The sequence below is a fragment of the Anser cygnoides genome, chromosome 8 (genome assembly GCF_040182565.1).
Source record: "Anser cygnoides isolate HZ-2024a breed goose chromosome 8, Taihu_goose_T2T_genome, whole genome shotgun sequence".
In the NCBI taxonomy this organism is placed as follows: domain Eukaryota; kingdom Metazoa; phylum Chordata; class Aves; order Anseriformes; family Anatidae; genus Anser; species Anser cygnoides.
In genome coordinates, this window is record NC_089880.1 from 20401973 (window position 1) to 20422051 (window position 20079).

At 37.6% G+C, this 20079-nt stretch overlaps 1 long non-coding RNA gene across 1 annotated transcript; it reads right to left on the reverse strand.

Annotated features, from left to right (window-relative positions):
- Positions 1-4687: 4687 nt before the first annotated feature.
- Positions 4688-18553, reverse strand: LOC136791363 (uncharacterized). Its single transcript, XR_010833193.1, has 2 exons — positions 16280-18553; positions 4688-4999 (listed from the first exon to the last, which is right to left on the reverse strand). It is a non-coding gene; the product is annotated as an uncharacterized lncRNA (long non-coding RNA).
- Positions 18554-20079: the final 1526 nt, after the last annotated feature.

Consider the following 20079-nt stretch of genomic DNA (forward strand, 5'->3'; position numbering starts at 1 on the left):
TCTAAGACAGTACTGTTGTCTCTGACCATACTGATGTTGGAGACAAGATGTTTCAGAAATTAATTCATGGCTGTGTTAGTTCACTATAAGGAGATACACTGTGCATAAAATAAATTTAAACCAGGTTGTCTGTATTGACAGTCAAGGACCACCAGCAGCCAAGGAAATTTAAAGGTTCTTCCAACAGTTCATGACCTACAGTTATTTCTCTAGGAAACCTTACTGCTGACAAACTGACTAAGCATTCTGCCATTCAGAAGGATCTTGACAGGCTGGAGAGATGGGCAGAGACAAGCTGTCTGAAGAGATGGGCAGAGATGAACCTCTTGAAATACACTGGACAGAAGTGCAGGGTCCTGCACCTAGGAAGGAATAACCCCATGCATCAGGACAGGCTGGGGGCTGACCTGCTGGAAAGCAGCTCTGCAGAGTAGGACCTGTGGGTCCCGGTGGGCACCAAGTTGACCATGAGCCAGCACTGGGCTCTTGTGGCCAAGAAGGCTGATGGTGTCCTGGGCTGCATTAGGAAGAGTGCTGGCAGAAGGTTGAGGGAGGTGATTTCCTGCCCCTCTGCTAGCGTGCTGGCAGCAGTTCGAGAGAGGTCCTCCCCCTCTGCTCAGCCTCGCCTGGAGTGCTGTGTCCAGCTGTGGGCTCCCCGGTATGACAGGGACATGGAGCTCCTGGAGCAAGTCCAGAGGAGGGCTACTGAAACAGTTAAGCAAAGACTTTACATTGGTGCTGTACAACCAACAGCTTAAGTCTCTACTGAAACCAGTAGAAGCTCTGCTCATGGCTGGATACTTTGTGGAATAGGTTTGAAATTGCATACTTGCTATAGTGCTTTGCAAAATTAGGTACTCAATTATTGCATTAGTGTTCAGAATAGCACTGCTTACTATGCGCAAGTGCATGAGACCTCATTGCTCCTATAAGCAGTTTGTCCTTTGAGATTTTCTCTTGCACTTGTCAGTGATTTAGCTTTCTAGTGTGGTGTGCTAGAGCACGTTCCGAGATTCTTATTAGAATTCCCTTTCCCCTTATCTTGGGGATGAACTCTCAAAGGAAAGATCTCTTTTTCTATTTTGTATTTTATTTTATTTTTTATTTTATTTTATTTTATTTTATTTAGCCTATATGCTCCAAACCAGAACTCTTCACTTTGCTTAAGATTGATTTGAACAGCAAAAAAGAACTAAGTTGGTTCCTACATAATAGGCCTGTTCTTTGGCATATTGAGCCATCATACTTTTTTTTTTTTATGTATGCTAATCCAACACACTTTTTAGACAAAGTAATCTTTTATTTGCAAATTGTATTAACCAAATACTTTGATAAGGGTAGACCATGAAATAACATTAGAAAATAAATTGGCTGGTCATTCTCAGCTTTTGACACCTCGTTTTACCCTTTCCTTCTTTGATCTATTATAATTTATCTAAAAAACTAAGCTCACAGGTTTTTTTTTTTTTTTTTCAGAAACACTAGACATTTCAAGTTTTACATATTTTACATCTAGCTTTTGCTAGCTAGGGAGCTCATTAGCAGTTACTTCTTGTGCTGAATAAAATGCCACCTGAGAGTATAAGAACTCCCTTATTCACAAGTTCACATTCTTTTAAGAGGTCGCTTAACCTTTAAGTCAACTGCAGCGTATTAAAATTAAGCTGTTTTCAGCAGATAACAGATTATTCAGTTGCATTGGAATTTCCAGGTTACACTGTTGCAATGGAATGTAACTGCTTGAAATATTAACAGGCATAAAATTCCAACAGTTAAAAGTCTGTGCAAGTGCTTCAATACATAAGGGTTACATTTGTTTTGAATGAGATGCAATCTTTGAAGGGAAATACCTCATCACTGTTTTGACTACTGTAATGGAAATAATCAGCATAATATCTGGGATTAATAATAGTATCCCAGACAGCAAAAGAAATGAGCAGGAATTACTCTTGTTTTTAAATTCACAAACGTAATTTGTGGAGGGTGGCAGACTGACCGGCCTGGGAACGTAATAGCAGAACAGCTAATGGAAATGCAAGTTCCTTAAATCACTGAATAGATCTTTGTGAAAAATTTCTTTGGCAGGGCAAAAATCCCAAGGTTTGAAGTGTTCCTGCAAGTTAGAAATGATTGATAATATTGTTTTTGAGCTCTTCACAGAAACATTTGGCAAACTTTGGCTTTTAATGTGCAAACTCCTGACTATGAAAAAAATGGGTGTACTAGGTACGTGAGTTCATTTGTGTGCTGGCAAGCTTTGCATGATAGAAAAAGCTTCTTCTGTTTCCTTGACTGGTGTTCTGACATCCAAATTCAATACCTTTTTCCATTTTGTTAAAAATGGGACCACTGCAGTTCAGCCGAGCTTTTTACTTGTACTTGATAATTATTTTGTCTCATCCTCATACTAATGGAAAGAGAGCTGGTAATCCTGATATATTTGAAAATTACTGAATTGTATAGGATTTATTTTTAATGACAAATCAAAGTTTTGCTTATACATTTTTTAAAGGTGGAGTTGTATTCTTTCAAATCATTGTTCATCTCACAATTGAAGTAGAACTTGTGCTAGAAAAGAGAAATCAATAACTGATGTAAATTCACACACAGAGATACCAACCGTCACATATAAATTTTGCTTTCAGTTTTAAGAACTCATTTGGCTAACGGTAAATATTAAATCTGAAATCAGAGTTCAAAACAGTTTTATGATGACCATTTCTACAACGAATTACAAAATTATGTTTAAGCTTTGCATTTGAACACATTCATGCCAGCTATGATGGTTACTAGAAATGTCAAAACCCTGTCTTTTGAGAAGCTGTGCAGGTAATGTTTACAAAAGATATAACAAGATTTTTGAACATGAGGGAATAAATATATCTGCCCTTTGGGGAACTTTTTATTCCTCATGTGAAAATTTGCAAGGGAATCCAGAAACACATGGAATTCATGAATTTTTACTGTGGCACAATTTTAAACTAAGTACAAAAAAATCTGAATATAAATGTATATTTTTCCTTTATTTTAATATTTTAATTGCATCAGTTATAGCACTGTTCTTCAGTGAATGACTTAATGATTGTGATCAATTATTTTGTTCTGCATTTCTTTTTAAAAAGCTGATATAGCATAACAATAGAGGTGAACCTTCTTCCTAAGCAGAGGATGTTTTTGCTCATACTCTCAAATTTTATCATTGATAATTGATAAAAAGCAAAGCTAAGCTAACGACAATAACATTAAAATATTATGTAATTTCTGAATCACTTTTCATTCGTTGTACTTCAATGATAAAATAAATATGCTTGCATAGGGAGAGGAATTTGATTTCAGATTTTTAAGTGGAATTACACTCATGATTTCAATGCCATTGGTCCCTCCTACCAAAATCAACCTTATAATGAAAAAAATACATTAATGAAGCATTATTCACCCCATCTACTCATATTTTTAAAAATTATATATAAATGTGTTGCAACAGTTTTTTGGTGTTTTGTTGTTGTTTGTTTGTTTTCACTAAGTCATTCTTAATACTTACATACAGGTTTTCATTATCCAAGTACTTGAAAATTGAGTGAAGTTGTGGTCTTGGTATTATTTCAGGTAAACTAACTGAATTTAGTAAAGCTACTGAAAAAAATGTTCACTAGTGAATACCTGCAGATAGGATAATCTAGCAAAGATTTTGAGATGTTTTTTTCTATTAAGAGATCCATTTTATGTTGAGTCAAGGCTGAGAGTTCTGGTGACTTGCAGACAACTGAAATAAGTTGCATGTGAGAGGGAAGATGTAGATCTGGATAATCAGTCCGTCATTTGGACTGACTTTTGATGATACTTCAGTTCTGTAGTTGCTTTGAATATCAACCAATTGGCAGCCTTAGGTCTCTGTTTCCTTATGCATACTGCTTCTGACTTGACTTTATAGATGAAAGAAAATGACTAGTGTAGAAACGAGTCAAATGAAGGTGCAAACAAGAGAGAGTACTTAAACTAAGATTCTATTCACAGTCTAGAGAAAAGGCAAGAGTGAAGGTTACATCCTCAAAGACATAAAAAGAATGAGGGTTTTGGGGTTTCCTATCAAGTTAGTCCTTAATGAACTGAGCAGAACGCAGTTAAGATCACACAGACCTGGTGGGCTATGTCAACATTTGCCATAACTCTGCCTGAAGACACGAAGTCTCCTTACTAGAACTTTCCATTCAGCATTCATTTTGCTAAGAAAACATCTGAAGCAGCTGCACAGCCACATAAGATCTATGTATCACTTTGTGCTCATTAAGAGAATTTTACTACCAGAAGACATGTTAACATCAGCTGAGACAAGCTCTTTACTACTACTTTCCTAAGTGTTGTGCAGTTTGTATTTTGTATTGTATTGACCAAGTCAGTTACAGAAAACAAGTCTACTCTTCTGGGAATCAGTTTTCCTGCATTCCTAGTGCCAGATTCCTGTTGCTTGGCCACAAATCTTGTTTTTAATTGTTTTTGCCCATTGTATATCAAGCTAATTATTTTTTTTTATTTATTTTAATAAGAAAGCAGTGTGTGTTCAATGTGAAACCAAATTAAGATGGCCATAAAAAGTAGACATACAAAAGTATTTCCCATATCAAACCTCTTAAATTTCTCCAGCTGTGAGATTATTATACTAATATACACAAATAAAAAGCAGAAGCAATTAAAGAAATACATAAATTTAATATTATAGGATAGACAGAAACACAAACAGCTTTAAAAAAGAAACATGTAAGTAAAGTTTAAACAGGACTGAAGTGCAGAATTTTAAGAACTGTACAGATCATGAAAAAAGAATGTCAAAAGTGAAGGTTTATGTCAAATCAATGTCCAAGTCAAGCTGATCTTCTGTGTTTATGTTCTGCATTGATCTCATCCAGCAAATTCGTTGCAGACTTTTAGTGTCCAGAAAACAGGAGCAAGGAGTTTTGATAGCTTATGCTGCACCCAATCCTCCATTTTCTCCTTGCTTTAACTAAATAAGACATGGAAACCAAAAAAGGATATATATATTTTTAATGACAAATCAATTTAAAGTGGAAGATACCCATCTGATTATTTTTGACATATTTTCTCTTTGTCTAGATTCAATAGTGTTTGAAATAACCAAAAGAATACTTGGATTTGTGACCCTTCTCAGATGATTTAAACATTCAAATTCTTGGGTATATATACACTTTTTCAATATTTCCGTAGTGTTGGAAAGTATTTTGTTTTGACTTCATGGGCAAAAGAGGTAACACCTATCCTAACTTGCTTTCTCAGAGTTTCTTCGCTGATTATCTGTAAATTTTCTAAAATTTAAATTATATATCCGTTTTCTCTGTAGGATATCAGTGACTGTACTTTTCATCCATGACAACATTGGCTTTCTGGACCTCTAAATTAGCATTCAGCTCAAGAAAAAAACAGTGAGGTGTTCATTGCATTGTCCTGTGAACCTGACGATGTTGAAAATTGTCCTATATTTGCAGGTAATTTTCTTATGTGTTAGTCTTCAGGCCTTTATGGTCAAAAGCCTTTCAAGTTTGCAAAAGGTCTGGTAGAACCACTTTATTTTTAGGGCATCTCAGTTCCTTTCAGTGAGCTGAAAATAATCTATTCTATGAGTGAACCAAAAAAAAAAAATAACATGACTGAATTGAATAAGAAAAACAAAACAAAACAACAAAAAAAAAACAAAACAACAACAAAAATCAGTAAATATGTCTGTGTAGCTCTGTTCTCAACACAACACACAAAAACCATGAATTGGAACTAATAAATTACCTTACTCGAAAGAGACACATTGTGATTAATATTATAATGTTAAGATAAACTTAAAACAATGTTTTGTACACTAAAACAAACTATAAATAATGTAGGTGATGCCTAAATTTAAATTCCTTGGCTTAATAATGAAGGCAGAGGTCTAAAGCCATTTTTAGTTACATGGTAACTAAATTTTTTTTTAATTGCATTTTTAGTTACATGGTAAAATAAAAGTTGTATGTTGAAATGGAGTAATAAAATGTATTTTAATTTTTATATTAATATCACAAGATTAAAATATCTCAACCAATACTGGCAGATTTCAAAGCTTTTCTATTTGTGTTCTCCAAAAATATAGTATTTTCATATTATCCTTGTAGACAATGTACAAACATGTTCTCACTCACAATTGCAAAGAGGAACAAAGCTTATGCTAACACTGGATTATTAGGGAAGTTTAGAAGAATGTCAGGTCAATATACTCCATGGCAACCAAACTATCTTTCTTTGGAGAAACATTACATGGAGAAAGGGAAAGAAAAGAAGAAGCTATAGTGAACCTCTTTAGGTTTACATTTATTTACAAGGCTGTATCAGTAGTTACGAGTCGTTTTACTCAAGTGGGAAAGGCCATACAAACAGTTTCAGAGATCAGACTTCAGAGAGATTCTCCTTGACTTTGGCAAATTAAGAGGTGTGGTATTAAGAAAACCAGGAACACTTTTCCTCTGCAAATATATCCAGGGCTCTTACCTCCCCACCAGGTGAAAAGGGACAGAGTTTTTGTAGGGACATAAGATACATATATTCACTATAGTGCTCTGAGAATACACGCAAAGGTAAGCTGCATAGTTTTTGTTTGTTTGTTTGTTTTGTGATGGTGTAGGTATTTGATCAGAAATACAATGGAGGTGGATCAAGAGAGCTGATGCTTCCATGCTGTATAAAAGCAGTCACATAGAGAAGACAGCACTTTACTGCTTGCCTCAGTATATGACACAGCTGGAGGGCAGAGGAGCATCATAAGGTACCAGGCAGAGTCTGAGGATTGGAGGGCAAGGCAATCGGAAGAGGAGCTGTGCAATGCAGAGCTCCTATGGGGACTACTGCCACCAACATATTGTCTGTGTTTGTTTCTTTATAAAACGTGGCCAAGGTTGCATCTTCTCTAAAATCTGTGCAAAACTACTGTAAGTGCAACATGTAAATGAATAGTTGATTCTACCTCAACTTGTCTTTCACCAATGACATAACTGTTCAAAAAGAAGAAAACCTTTTTTGCTTTTGGAACTATCTAAATTCCGCCAAAATTTTGCACACCAGTTAGATTTCACTAGCTAGGACCAAAACCACAGTACTATATATTGTTAAAGTGCATGATGAACAACAGTTAGATTGCTTGCATATATCTTCATAACCTTGAAAAAATCTTTACTTCTAAAATAGCTTAATTGATTTTTCACTTTTCTGTAGATGTTTCTCCACAATCTCAATGCATCTCCTATTACAAGCCAATACTTATACATCACATATTTTTGTTACCGTCCTTCAGTTCCAATTGTATTAATTACTACTGACATGTTATCAAGAGCTGGTTGCAAAACGTTCCCTGTACTAAGTATTATTAATACACATTTACAATTATGTTCATCTAGGACAACAGTTGAACACCAAATCTGTGAAATCTGGCAACACGGCAGCTATGGACCTTGGAGGAGTATCTTAATTTTCACAAAAAAAGAAAACCATCAAATACAAAATAGCAAATCTTGTTGTAAGGCTGAAGTTGAATTCCAGGTACATCTGGAAACGCAGACATTTAGAAATCTGGGGATGCTCTAATTGGCACCAACATCCCTTTCTTTAGCCCCTGTAAGATCAGAATGTAACTGTATTTGAGGATAATGCTTTTAAGCCTATTTATCTTTCAGATGGTCATATTTTCCCTTTTATTCCTTCTGCAAATCACTGCTATTTGTTTTTAAAGTTCAGCTTCTTGCTTTATTTATTCTTCCTCATTTTTCTCCTAGAAACAGCAAAAATTGTCTTCAGATGGGGCACAACACATGCTTGTGTACTTGAATCATTGCCTGACCATATACCATGGTCATTCTATTGAATCAGTGCTCTGAGAACACGTCACGATGCCATAGACAGCCCCCCAAACGTAAGCAAGACAGTGATACTATGCACAGAAATGGAGGAACCTAACCCATTTACAAGAGTTGTATGATTCATTGTGTGCTACTTCAAGTCATGGTCACATTTTCATTCTTTAAAGAACCTTTCTACCAAATAAGAAGTTGCTAACATGGAGATCGTCATTCTATTTGCTTTTCTACTGTCTGTAGAGGTGAGTAATTAACAGTAGCGTTTGTTTGTCTGAAGATTGTATATATATATATATAAACAATTATTATTTTTAAAGTTATGCTTTATAAGAAAGAAGCATACTTTAATATTCTATTTCTATCAGCCTAAGACTGAAATCTTGAAGTGGAAATCCATATCCACATAGAAAAAAGGAACACATAATAAATATAAACAAATACTGATTCCCACTTACACAGAGGAAAACATATAAATCCACTGATCCCACTCTAGAAGATACTCTGTAAAATAGCAGTACACTTGTCACTGCCTCACCTAAAGTGCACACAAGCAAACTGAAGATTGACTGACTTGAATACACTTTGGAGCAGGCCATCAGTTTGTCTCCAGTATGACTACCCTCTTCACAAGCAAAGTGGGAGAACAGGGTAGACAATATTTGACATTTATCATTATGTGTTGACAGGAAATTGCTATTCAAGAATCTCTGTTCCTTGGTTTCTCTGCACTTGATCTTCCAGTCGATTTTAGGAAGGCATGAACTGAACGTGTTTGATTTCTGTTTACATGCATTCCTGTTTTTTTCCACCATTAAAATGTGTGAATCATTCTGAAATCCTGAATGGGAAAATGCCATAAAAGTACAAAGTAGAATATGCTTTGCTCAGGTGGGATTTGTGAGCCTGTGCACTTATAAGTCTTTATGTCAGTAGTTCATTCCTTCCTTGTGAAGGCAACATTCTCAGAACTTTTGATATGCAGGCATTTGACATCCAATATACATTTCTTCTTTGGTGAAAGCAGATTCTGTCTTCAGTTCCTTACTTTAGCTTTAAAAGCCTAGGTTAATACAATACCTCGAACATCTTTCTAAAGATGACACAGGCTTTGTTCCCAGGGCAACTTAAAGACATAAGCTTTCTGAAGTGATATGTAGACAAAACTAATTAATTTTCAACGAGTTTAATTCAAACATGCAATATAATTTACAATGTTAGTACATTCAGAGGAATAATAAAATAAGATGCCTAAATATATTTAATCCAGTCTAATTTGATGATCAGGCTAGATTCTTGCTAGCGAAGTAGAAGTCAGTAGAAGACACTTCAGGCATTAATTTCTGGAGGAGTATTTCAATTTTCAAGGAAGCATGTGTAATATTTCTACTTATTTCTACTCTTGTGAGTTCTCTATTCTATACTTGCGACTCCTAAAAATCTCGCTGGTATCTAGCGCAGCCAGAATATGTAGTCCCAAGGATGTTGTTTTTCAGTGCTCTGCTTCAAATCCTCTCATTCACAGTTCCAGATCCATTTTTACAATGTGCGTGCAATTCCTGACAAAGCCTGCAGACATTTCTCCCCAGTCTTACAAAAGCAAAGCATCTTTGATTACTTCCTTAGAACTCAATTTTGCCCGGTGCTTTTCCTCATCAGATGTGGAAGCTAAGCCATCACAAATGTAAACCATATTGGTAAAGCTCAGCCTATTCTGGTGTATTTTATTTTTAAGACTAATTTCTACCATGTTTGCAAAGAGAATACCTCTGCTTTGCCACAGGCAGATGTGAAGTGAAAGCATGGTATCTGAGATGAACTATAAAATTATCTCAAGAAGCCCAGCAAGGTAAAATTTATACTGTGATATTTAGTGGTGTTATAATAATCTTAGCTATGGTAATAGGGCACTTTATTGTAGTTGAGGTCAGCCACCTTAGAGCCGGCACAGCCACAGCACCTGACTGCGAGTTGCAGGGAGATCTGGGGCCATTGCCTTGACAGGGCTGGCCCAGGACAGCAGGGTGACCAGGCCGCAGCTGCCAGCTCTCCAGAGGCTGGCAGGAATTGGGCATTGCCATGGCAATGGTGACTGGGCCCTGACCCTTTACCAAGAAAAAGCCTCCGGGAGGCCAGCAACACACCGTGCCCGCCCCGAGCAGTGAGGGGCAGCAGCTCATGCGCACGGGTGCGCAGCTGGTGTGGCAGGGCCCAGGGCCTCTGCACCAAGTAGTGGCAGTCTGAGAGATCACAGACCTACCATGGTGTCCACTAGGCAGAGAGCTCAATCCAAAATGTCTGTGGCAACCCAGACACAGGGCCTGCCCGCAGACACAGCTGTTAGGCCTCTGGCTGCAGGGAGTGCCTGAGCCTGCCGCTGCCAGGGGAAGGCAGTGGGGAGACTGCCTGTTCTCAGGCAAAAGGTCTGCTTGCCATGGTGGCTGAGCTCAGGTAGGAGGTGGAGACTAAGGAGCATCAGGGTGTGTGAGCAGGAGATGGACTGGTGGCATAACTCCCTGGTGTGCCAGAGAGATGGGTGCCAGGGGGATGCACCCCAGAGAATGACAGAGCCCCTGCCCTGTCGCTGTTGTGCAGAGGGAGAGGACCAAAAAGATGAGGAGGGTTGGAAGTGAGTCCCAGTTTGGCACCATGGACAACCACCCTCCCTACCTACTTCATTTCCCCAGGTGCCCCTCCATAATAGGTTTGAGACCCCAGATCTTGAAGGAAAGGTAGGTGAGGATGTGGTGGAAGGTCCACCTATGAAGTCATGCAGGAAGAGGTAGTTGACACCATGCCTCAAGACTGCCTCCAAAAAGAAAGAAAGAAGGGTAATTGTAGTAGGAGATTCTCCTCTGAGAGGAACAGGGGGCTTGATATGCAGAATTGACCCTCAAAGGGAAGTCTGTAGTCTACCTGAAGCCCAGATCAGGGGTATCACCAGGACACTCCCCAACCTGGTGCGCTCAACAGACTACTACCCAGTACTGATCTTCCAGATAGATGGGGAGGAAGCTGTATCCCGTAGTCTGAGGGGAATGAAAAAAGACTTGAAGGCCTTAGGACAGTTGGTGAAAGACTCTGGGGTGCAAGTCATTTTCTCTTCCCTCCTTTCATCCTGGGGTGATGACGTGGGATGGAATAGAAGGATACAGTCCATAAATGATTGGCTATGTGACCAGTGCTACAGGCAGGGCTTCGGGTTCTTTGATAATAACTGGTTTTATAAGACACCAGGCCTGACAGTAATGCATGGGAAAGTCTTATTCTCTGGAGACATTCAAAACCCACCTGGACATGTTCCTGTGTAATGTGACTTAAGTATTCCTGCTCTGGCAGGGGGATTGGACTAGATGATCTTTCAAAGTCCCATCCAATCCCTGACGTTGTTATTGGTCTCCTTATGACTTTACTCTTCAGAATAAGACTTCACAGTTAAAATTGAAAATTATTGAAAGTTCTGGCCAAAACAACACCATCAACTTTTAAGTACACAAAGTAGGCCTAACTTTTTTTTTTTTAAATCTACCTGCCCATCAATTCCCTTATAAGTTATTGATGTTACATAAACATGAAATATTGAAAGTGGAGTCACAGGCAGTGGATGAATTAGCCTGAAGAAATCTTTGGAAGTCAGAGGAGTAGCTGGCTATCTGAAGGACACCCATTCCCTGAAGGGTGGTGAGTGCCAGTACAGCTCACAGTTATTTTTCTCATAATACTTGATGCATAAAAATTCTCATGTCATTTTTTCTTAAAATATAAACAAATAGATAAATAGGGTAGTTGCCGTATGAGTAAAGGTCCCAAATACTTACAGTTATGAATTACTATTACAGTGCTAGATGATCCAACAATACAACCTCATGTGCTGAGAAACAGAACGAAGCCATGAACTCTAAAGGTCCAGTATTTTGGGGGAGAAAGTAGTACTTTGAAGGTCAAAAGTCAGCATTACATAAGGTCATATAGCATTTTTCTATTATGCTAATTAAAATGGACACTAGTTTTTAAAAGTATCTTTCTAAGAAATAAGACCTATCATGCAATAACTTTATGTGATGTAAAATGTTCTTTATATTCAGTTCAAACTATACAAGAAAATTTGCTCCCCAAATTCTACCAAGAGTATCCCAGCCAGCATTTCCTTCAGATGAGTTTTTCAAGTCTTTTTGGTGCTGCAGATTTCAGGTTCATGACAAAGTTTACTAGGACATTTCAGTACAAGTTGTTAAAAATTCTCAAATCCTATATTCACAAATGGAGTCATGTATCACTGTAATTTTAGTGACCAAGGCCAAAATCCAGACCTCTGTCTCTCTTCTTTGGAACTCCCTCCTCTGGAAGCATTTAAATTCCCTAATTGTCTTCTGCTATAAAATACATAGATGTTGCTGGGTAAAGAATACTGTTTTGCAAAGTACCTCCCTGCCAGACTATTATTAGCTATTCTCAAGTGTATTTACTCTTTTCTCTGAACTTACCTGCTTCAAAGCATATCTCCTGGATCAAAACATACTGGTTAAACTATTATATAATGTCTAAACTCCTGATAGTGAGACCTCATAGACAACAACTACATTAAAATAAAAACAGTAACAACAACAACAAAAACAATAACACCACACATTCCACCACCCCACCCCCCCCCCCCCCCCCCCCATGCCCAAGCATTCCTCTGGTTATCTTACATATAAGAACACCTACTGAATTAACCCAATAAATAATCCTAAAACATCAGGAACTACTGGAGAAAAAAAAAAGTCCCCCCCTTCCCGTCCTCCCCCCCCCCCCCCCCCCCAGCTCAGTAGCTAGCTTCTGTGGATCTGAGTTCATAAGCATCCCTGTTTTGGTCTGACAAAGGGATTTAAGTCTAGTTTGTCACCCTCCTGAGAGCCTACTGTAACCATTAGGCTACAGCACTGTCCGAGGTAAATCTTTCACTCCCTACAGCTGACACTATTCCATTTGGTATAAATAATTAAGTGAAGAAGGACGTGAATCTGACTTGCCCACATGATTGCCCTAACCACCAGGCTATAGAGTCAATCTCACCTCCCTTCTTTTTCCCCCAGCTTAATTAATATTTAATTGTTTACATGAAGTGGAACAGTTTTAATCGGGGACAAATTCTGAGAGACAATTCCCAGTAAACCAATACTAAGTACACTTAACTGAGAAGTGGGAGATCTACCATCAAATCCCAGTTTCAAACCAGGGAATCAAACCTGCCTTGTGGGACAGACAGAAGCCCATTCTAATTTTGTGAAGCAAAGAACAACCCCTAAAGTATTCACTATGCTTTTTGTGAAGAGGTAATAATGTGGTTTATACACCAAACTTCAGGAGATGGCTATCAGTTGCAAATCTTACCTGGAGGAAAGGGGATTGCAGACTTACAGGTGCGATGCTCAGGCCTGAGCCCTCTTTTTAGGCATTTCTTATAACTTCTCTTTCAATTCCTTGCCTTCTGCATACCTTATCTCCAGGCACCTAACACAGCATGCACTCATAAAGCATACAGACGCTGAAGCCATAGTGCCTGACTCTGTAAGGTGGATTGATGCTCATGAAGCACAGAAACAGGGCAGCCAAACCCCCAAATCATTTGTGATTTATAAGTCAGTCTTCAATATATTTGCACTGAACACTCCTTTGAATTTTCCTTCCTCAAAATGTTCCTCAAATTAGGTTTGAATTCTGGGGCAGGAGGCAGTAACAGTGGGAGCAAAGCTGTCTTATGGGATATTTTACAGTTCAAATTGATTGTTCTGTGGGACCCTTTAGTAGAGCTGCTACTGTCAGCTGTTCAGGAGTGGATGTTTTTGAGCTGTGGAAAACAAACCCCTGCAAGCTTGCAAACACTTTGTTGTTTGCCCCATAGGTGCATCTAGCAGAGAGACTGTTGCTGCTGACATGAACTCTCAGGTCAGATCTCGTTGCTCCCAGGATGAAACAGTTAGGTAAATCTGATGCAAGTGATCAGAAGTCAGCTTAAAGCACAAGGAGAAGTTGTCTTTTCCTATGAAATATTTCTATGAAGTGAGACCAGAAAAAGTAATCACACAGGGATTGGATGATAGCTTTACAGTAGGGACCAGTGAGCTGTCCTGGCCCCCCCCAATCACTTTCATCCTTTCCTTTTCTCTTTGACAAGATCTGTAAATATCTCAACTAATCTCAAAGTAGCGCACAGAAGACTCATTCAAAAACGTCAAAAGGTCTATATAACTCTTTTGTGTTAATATTATTCACATGCTTTATTTTCTTCAGCCTATTTCCTAAATCCTCCTTTGAATGTTTTTTCTCATTCTTTCCCCAAGCCAAAAAGTACATCATAACTCGGGTATTTAAAATAAGAAGAGACTACACTTGATCACTTATGCAATTTGAATGGACTACTGGCCCAGTGAAAATATACAATGCAGTGAGCAGAGGAAAAAAATGTGTTTTGAGACTTACTTTTACCAATGCCTTTTCTTTAGTTCAAGTCCAGCCATCAATTAATTCACAGGTATGCATGCCCTGCAGTGAGTCCTGATCCAGTCATTTTAGGAAGCCTAAATTCCAGTCCCTCTATGTGACCTCAGAAGAGTTTCATAAAGTCTCAAATTCTCATATTTTTGACCCTTCTTTCCAGAAAAAAAATATTTTTTGTATCAAGCATTTTTGCTCAATTCTTTCAATCTTATGGTACTGAAAGAATCCAATCAACTTTTCACATAACTGCAGCAGAATTTATGGCAAATGATTTTTTTTTTTTTGAGAGCGCTTCCTTTAACTCCTTAAATGACTGCAGTCTTGTTCAATAAATCATTCCTTATTTTAGGTGTTTTGAGGTCATATTCCAAAGTTGTCCGCAATCTATTCTGTCATTTTTCTTACAACTGCTGACCAGAACTGCCTTACTAAAGTTTGACTCCCACAGACAAGATATTGAAGAACCATTTTGAGTTAGTCCAAGTCTGCGGAGACTGAATAAGTTGCTGACAGCTCCATCACTTCTCACAATCTCCCACCTGAGAAAAACAATCCCATGACTGTTCCTTAATAAAATTCATTCCAGTTTCAAAAAAGTTTCCTGGCAACACAGGGAGCAGAGGGCCCAAATTTTCCTCCCTAGAAACTGCCAAATGCCTTGGTGTATTTTGTTTTTGCTATCTAAAAATTCATTCCTAAGACGGGAATCAGGCCTCCAGTGAAGTAGAAAGATACATCGTTTGACATGTCTTTTGACCCCAAAACTGGAATAAGTTGCCTGTACCTCTTACAGATTTGTCAGATTTAGCTGTAGGTTTTCTGTACAAGTCTATTGTACCTCACATACTTTGTTTTCCCTACAAAACAGAGGCCATATAAGAGACAATTCTTTCATTTCATGCCTTAAAAAAGACCATATTTTTGCCTCGCTTTTTAAACCATGGGTGGAATGGCAGAACCCCAAGATGACCCTACACATTTTCAGCACTTCTGGATATCCCCGTACTTCTGACACAGCACTCTTGCCTGGTAGGAAGTCCAAAGTAAATCTAGTACTAAGTTAGCCACTTACAATGCTTTCTGAAAGAGTTTTCTTGTTCTTTTTCAAGTTCCACCTCTTCACATGGATATTTGATGGGAACCTTAACTCCTGTGTTTAATTGCTGACCTAATCTTTAGAAAGAATACGAAACCTTCCTTTTCCAGGAAGGGTACATGTTTGCTGGACATTTTTTTCTTCCTCCAGTTCATATCAGTGGTATGAAGTGTTTCAACTGTCACAGGTAAAGCTAACTAGCAATACATAGCCTGTCAGGTTTTTCCTGATAGGCTGTTTATATGCAGTAATTATTGTATACAATTAAGGAATGGATGGAAATAGTAATTAAATCTATGAAACATCATCAAATTTAGAAAAAAACAAACAACTATATAGTTCATGAATAAAAATAAATACGAAGTTTTGAGAAAAGAGTAATAATAGAGAAAAGAGTAAATAACTGAGAATCCTCCATCAGCACTGAGGGAAAAAGAAATAATTCATTTCACAATGATTCTTCCCTCTCACATTTTTCTGTATCCTCCTCTTCTCACCTCAGCCCTCACATCTATCTCATGCCTTTCAGCACTGTAGCACTGTACAGACACACACACTATACATTCCTTCAGGGCAGTGCACAATTCCCTTACCTGTTTTGACAAGAAATGCACATTGAGTTACATGCCAGAGGCCATGGTTACACAAAAGTCACAGGTCAATAAAGATCACTTACATTTCCTATGAGCTTTTTCATCCCCCCCCCCCGTGAGGAAAGGCCTCAGAAAGGAAAGAGAGAAATGTCAAGGGCCCCTTTGTCAAGAGCTCAAAAAAAAAAAAGTCTCCCAAACCCACCATTGGATGCCCAACATCTTGTTACCTTGCCTCAAGGAAAGTGTCCTTTTTCTCTTGGCCTCCTTCACCTCAAAGGAGTTCTTCATCCCTTCAAGAAGTTGGTCACCGACTTATCTCTCCCATGACAGTGTACAAGAAAGTAAAAGATATTAGTCAGTATTCTTTTAAAAATTGTCTCTTACAAGGAAGCCAATAAAGCGATCTACATTGTATCACAGTTCAACATATTTGACATCTGTTCTGAAATAAAATTCACTTCATACATATGCTTCTTCAAGCTCATACATATGCTCCCCACAAGCATCCCCCAGCTACTCTCCTCAGACATTTTGGTAACATACCTATAGTATTATGCTAGTTGTATTTGAATAGGTATCCTATCTTTTCACCTCTGGTCTAGTTTGAGCAGCTCTGCTTGCTAAAGATAGTACCAAGAACTATTTTAGGGCTGCTTCAATATCACATGAATTTTCTCCTTTTCTTAATAATTAATCCCAGGGATTGTGTTCATTCTTCTGTTTTGGACTTGGTTTCCACAAATCATGTTCCACTCACATGAATACTCATGATAAATGGAATTATTGCTTAACACATTGAGTATATGATTCACATAATCTTTAATAGAATAAAAAAGCCACTAAGAATTGAAATGAATCAATAATGATAGTATTACTGAACCCTTCGCTATGAGGGCTCTCCATTTGGAATCTCAAATATCAGTAACGCAAAACACTGGAAAACGCAGGTAGCATAGTGTTCAGTCTTACTGTTCATTCTGCAAACACAAAAGGTACATCATCATTAGCACATTAATCTGGATCAGGAATACACTTCTGAAGCAGTCTTTCCAGATGTCTTCAGAAAAGGAAAAAAGTCAGTTAGCCTTGACATTTCAGAGCACATGAACTGGGTTTCTACAAAAAGAAACTCTGCCAGGAGATGTACTGCAGAAACAGCTCCAAGGTACTCTAGCTGCAGATGAGCAGAGAGGTAGCCCAAAGTAAAGATATCACAAACATATCTAGTGTAAATACACATTACCAGTTTTGCTCTCTACTCCTATTAGTTCATGCTATTTGCTAATGGAAAGATTTATTGGTATTTACTCTTATAGATATCGTCTGGTCTCATTAATATGCCAACGTAAAACACATGTAAATCTTTAACCTCTACACAATAAAAATCTTTACAACAAATCTTCGCAAAATTTCAGTTTTGACTTACTACAATGTAGTAGTAACACCATATTCTTAGAAGGACTTTTACAGATAATTTATTTTCAAGGCCTCCAATCACTGAGCCATAAGTCACACAACTATACCAAGTTCATGACTAGTTTGTTGCAAGAGCTGCATACCAAGCAGTCATACAGAAATGAGTGATACAGCCTATTAGGGCTACTCCATTTTTATGGTTGCCGTTGATGCACTAGAATTTTCAATATAGTTGTCAAGTTTACATACTTAAAGACGTAAACAGTAGTTTCTCAGTCTTTAGATCATATAGTAGAAGCTTTCATGGAAACATTTAAACTCCCTATATTCTTTGACAGGTTCCAGATACAGAACCAAGTTTGTTATATAAAATTGATCAATCTAATTGTTCCCTGAGAGGTTCACCCAAGAAGTTGCCCCTACTTACCACTCTTAACAACGTCTTCAAGGGTTTTTGCATTAAGACTGATTGGAATAGACAAAATGTAGTTAAGAACCCAAAGGGTTATACGTTGTTTTAAACCAGAAACATTTCAAACACTTGTAATCCCTTGATCCTATCATTTTATACTTCATAAGGGATCCCTTTTGAGAAGGGTTTGTGTGTCCCGACGTATTTGGAAATGTTCCTTGACAGAATAAATTCTTTGAGGACATAAATCAAAACTACAGCTGCTCCCCTAAAAGCTGTCAGTGATAATAGCATCAGAAATTGGATTAAATAAGTCCTGTTGAGAGACAGTATGTCCATTTCTACATTCAACACACACACACACGTTGTCAGAGAAGCCTCTATTCCAGAAGCGACAACAGAGAATGAGGAATTATTACAATGTCTTTCAGCATACAGGAACATAGCTCAGGAGCTTTCCCAGGGTAGATCTCTTCTTGCTTTACATAAACTTGAACATACTTCTTCAAATAACATACGCATAAAACCCCAACATATTCTGGAGTGGTATGAATAAAACCTTAGCTGTTATTTTCGTATGAGAATGGATATGACAAACATATTCATTTGCTCCAAAACCAGTAATCTGTGATAGAGTGACAAAGGACAAAGAATTTTGCACAAACACAAAAAAAGATAAATATGTAACCGGAGATTTCCAGGTGACAATTTGTTTTGGCTCCCTCCCACTGCAATGTTTTTTACTTTTTCAATCAAAGGATTGCAAGAAATTAGCCGTGATTTGTACTTATTTACTTTGAAGGGTGGAAAACGTTGAGGCCTAAAGAGAGTTCATAGCTAGGGCTAAACTTATTCTCTTTAGTTTCATAGTAGAGCTCCCTGCTACATTAGCTTCAGCATGAATCATTTTTTCAACTATATCCCAGTACTACTAGCAATTACAACACAACTGTTGTTTCCAAGAAACATATAACCATTACCCATCAGTTTTATTTATTTAACTTTAGCAATCCTGTTTACAGATGAAGCAAAGATTTAGGGGATGAATTCTGCTCTGATTTACATCAGTGTAAGACATGAAGAAAATTTTATTTATATGCTATATTATAACATTATTTTGTATTTCCATTTATTTGGTCAGATTAACATAAACATAACAGATAATATCACAAGCATTTAAATATCAAAATCCAAAATATCAACACAGGTAAGGAATACAGGTCCTGTGATTTCTGTTCTGTATTGTGCCCATGACAACTAGGCTTATAGGATATATCCGGCTTTCTGCTTACACAGCTACTTAGAAAAACTTGGACTTGCTGCACCTGGTCTGTGCAGTCAATCTGCACTATATGTTAGATACAGCTTTGAAATTTCTGAATGTACCTATAGTGACCAGCCTAACCATTGTGAAACTCATAAGATAACGCATAAGGGACTGAGCCCTTTATTTCTCTCTCCATCACACTCTCCCCAGCTAACACTGCAGGATGTCTGTACCCACATCCCACAACGGCTGCTCCAGCCCCTTCTGTCAGAGAGCTGTTTACCTTTGAGAAGTATTCATACCTAAAGCTGATTGCCTCTGCACTAGAGGTAATTTTGCTTTGTGTTAAGGAGCCAATTCTGCTCATCTAAGATTAGAAAAAGCATCAAATATACATTTGCAGAAAACTATCCATGATCCGCATAGCATTTAGAGCATAGACAAGTTTACGGTTTCAAAAGAAAAAAAAACAAAACAAACAGGTGAAATACCCTTTATACCTTTATTTGTTTAGTATTTATCAGAATATTTGAAGTCAGAAGGATAGAACAGATTGTTATCCTTAGCTACAATCCATGCTTTAGGCTCGGAATCAGCAAGCTGATAAAACAGTCATTTCTGAACACATGGACTATCTGCATTCTACTCTATATCTTCAGGGTCACAAACCAAATGCTCATTTGTTACCCAAATGAAGATTCATTATTCTGACTGAAACAGGATTACCTGTTTATCAATTCAAAAGTAATCTATTTTTTATTTACCAATATATTACATTGCTGAGCAAAGAATTATCTTTCCATTGTTTATATGCCTCACTATTTAAGAGGATTATTATTGTAGAATAATCATCTTGCTTTAATTACCAAGGGGAGTACCACATCATTTTATTAATTTTAGGATTTATGCCAAGTTGGAAACAGAATGTAAAA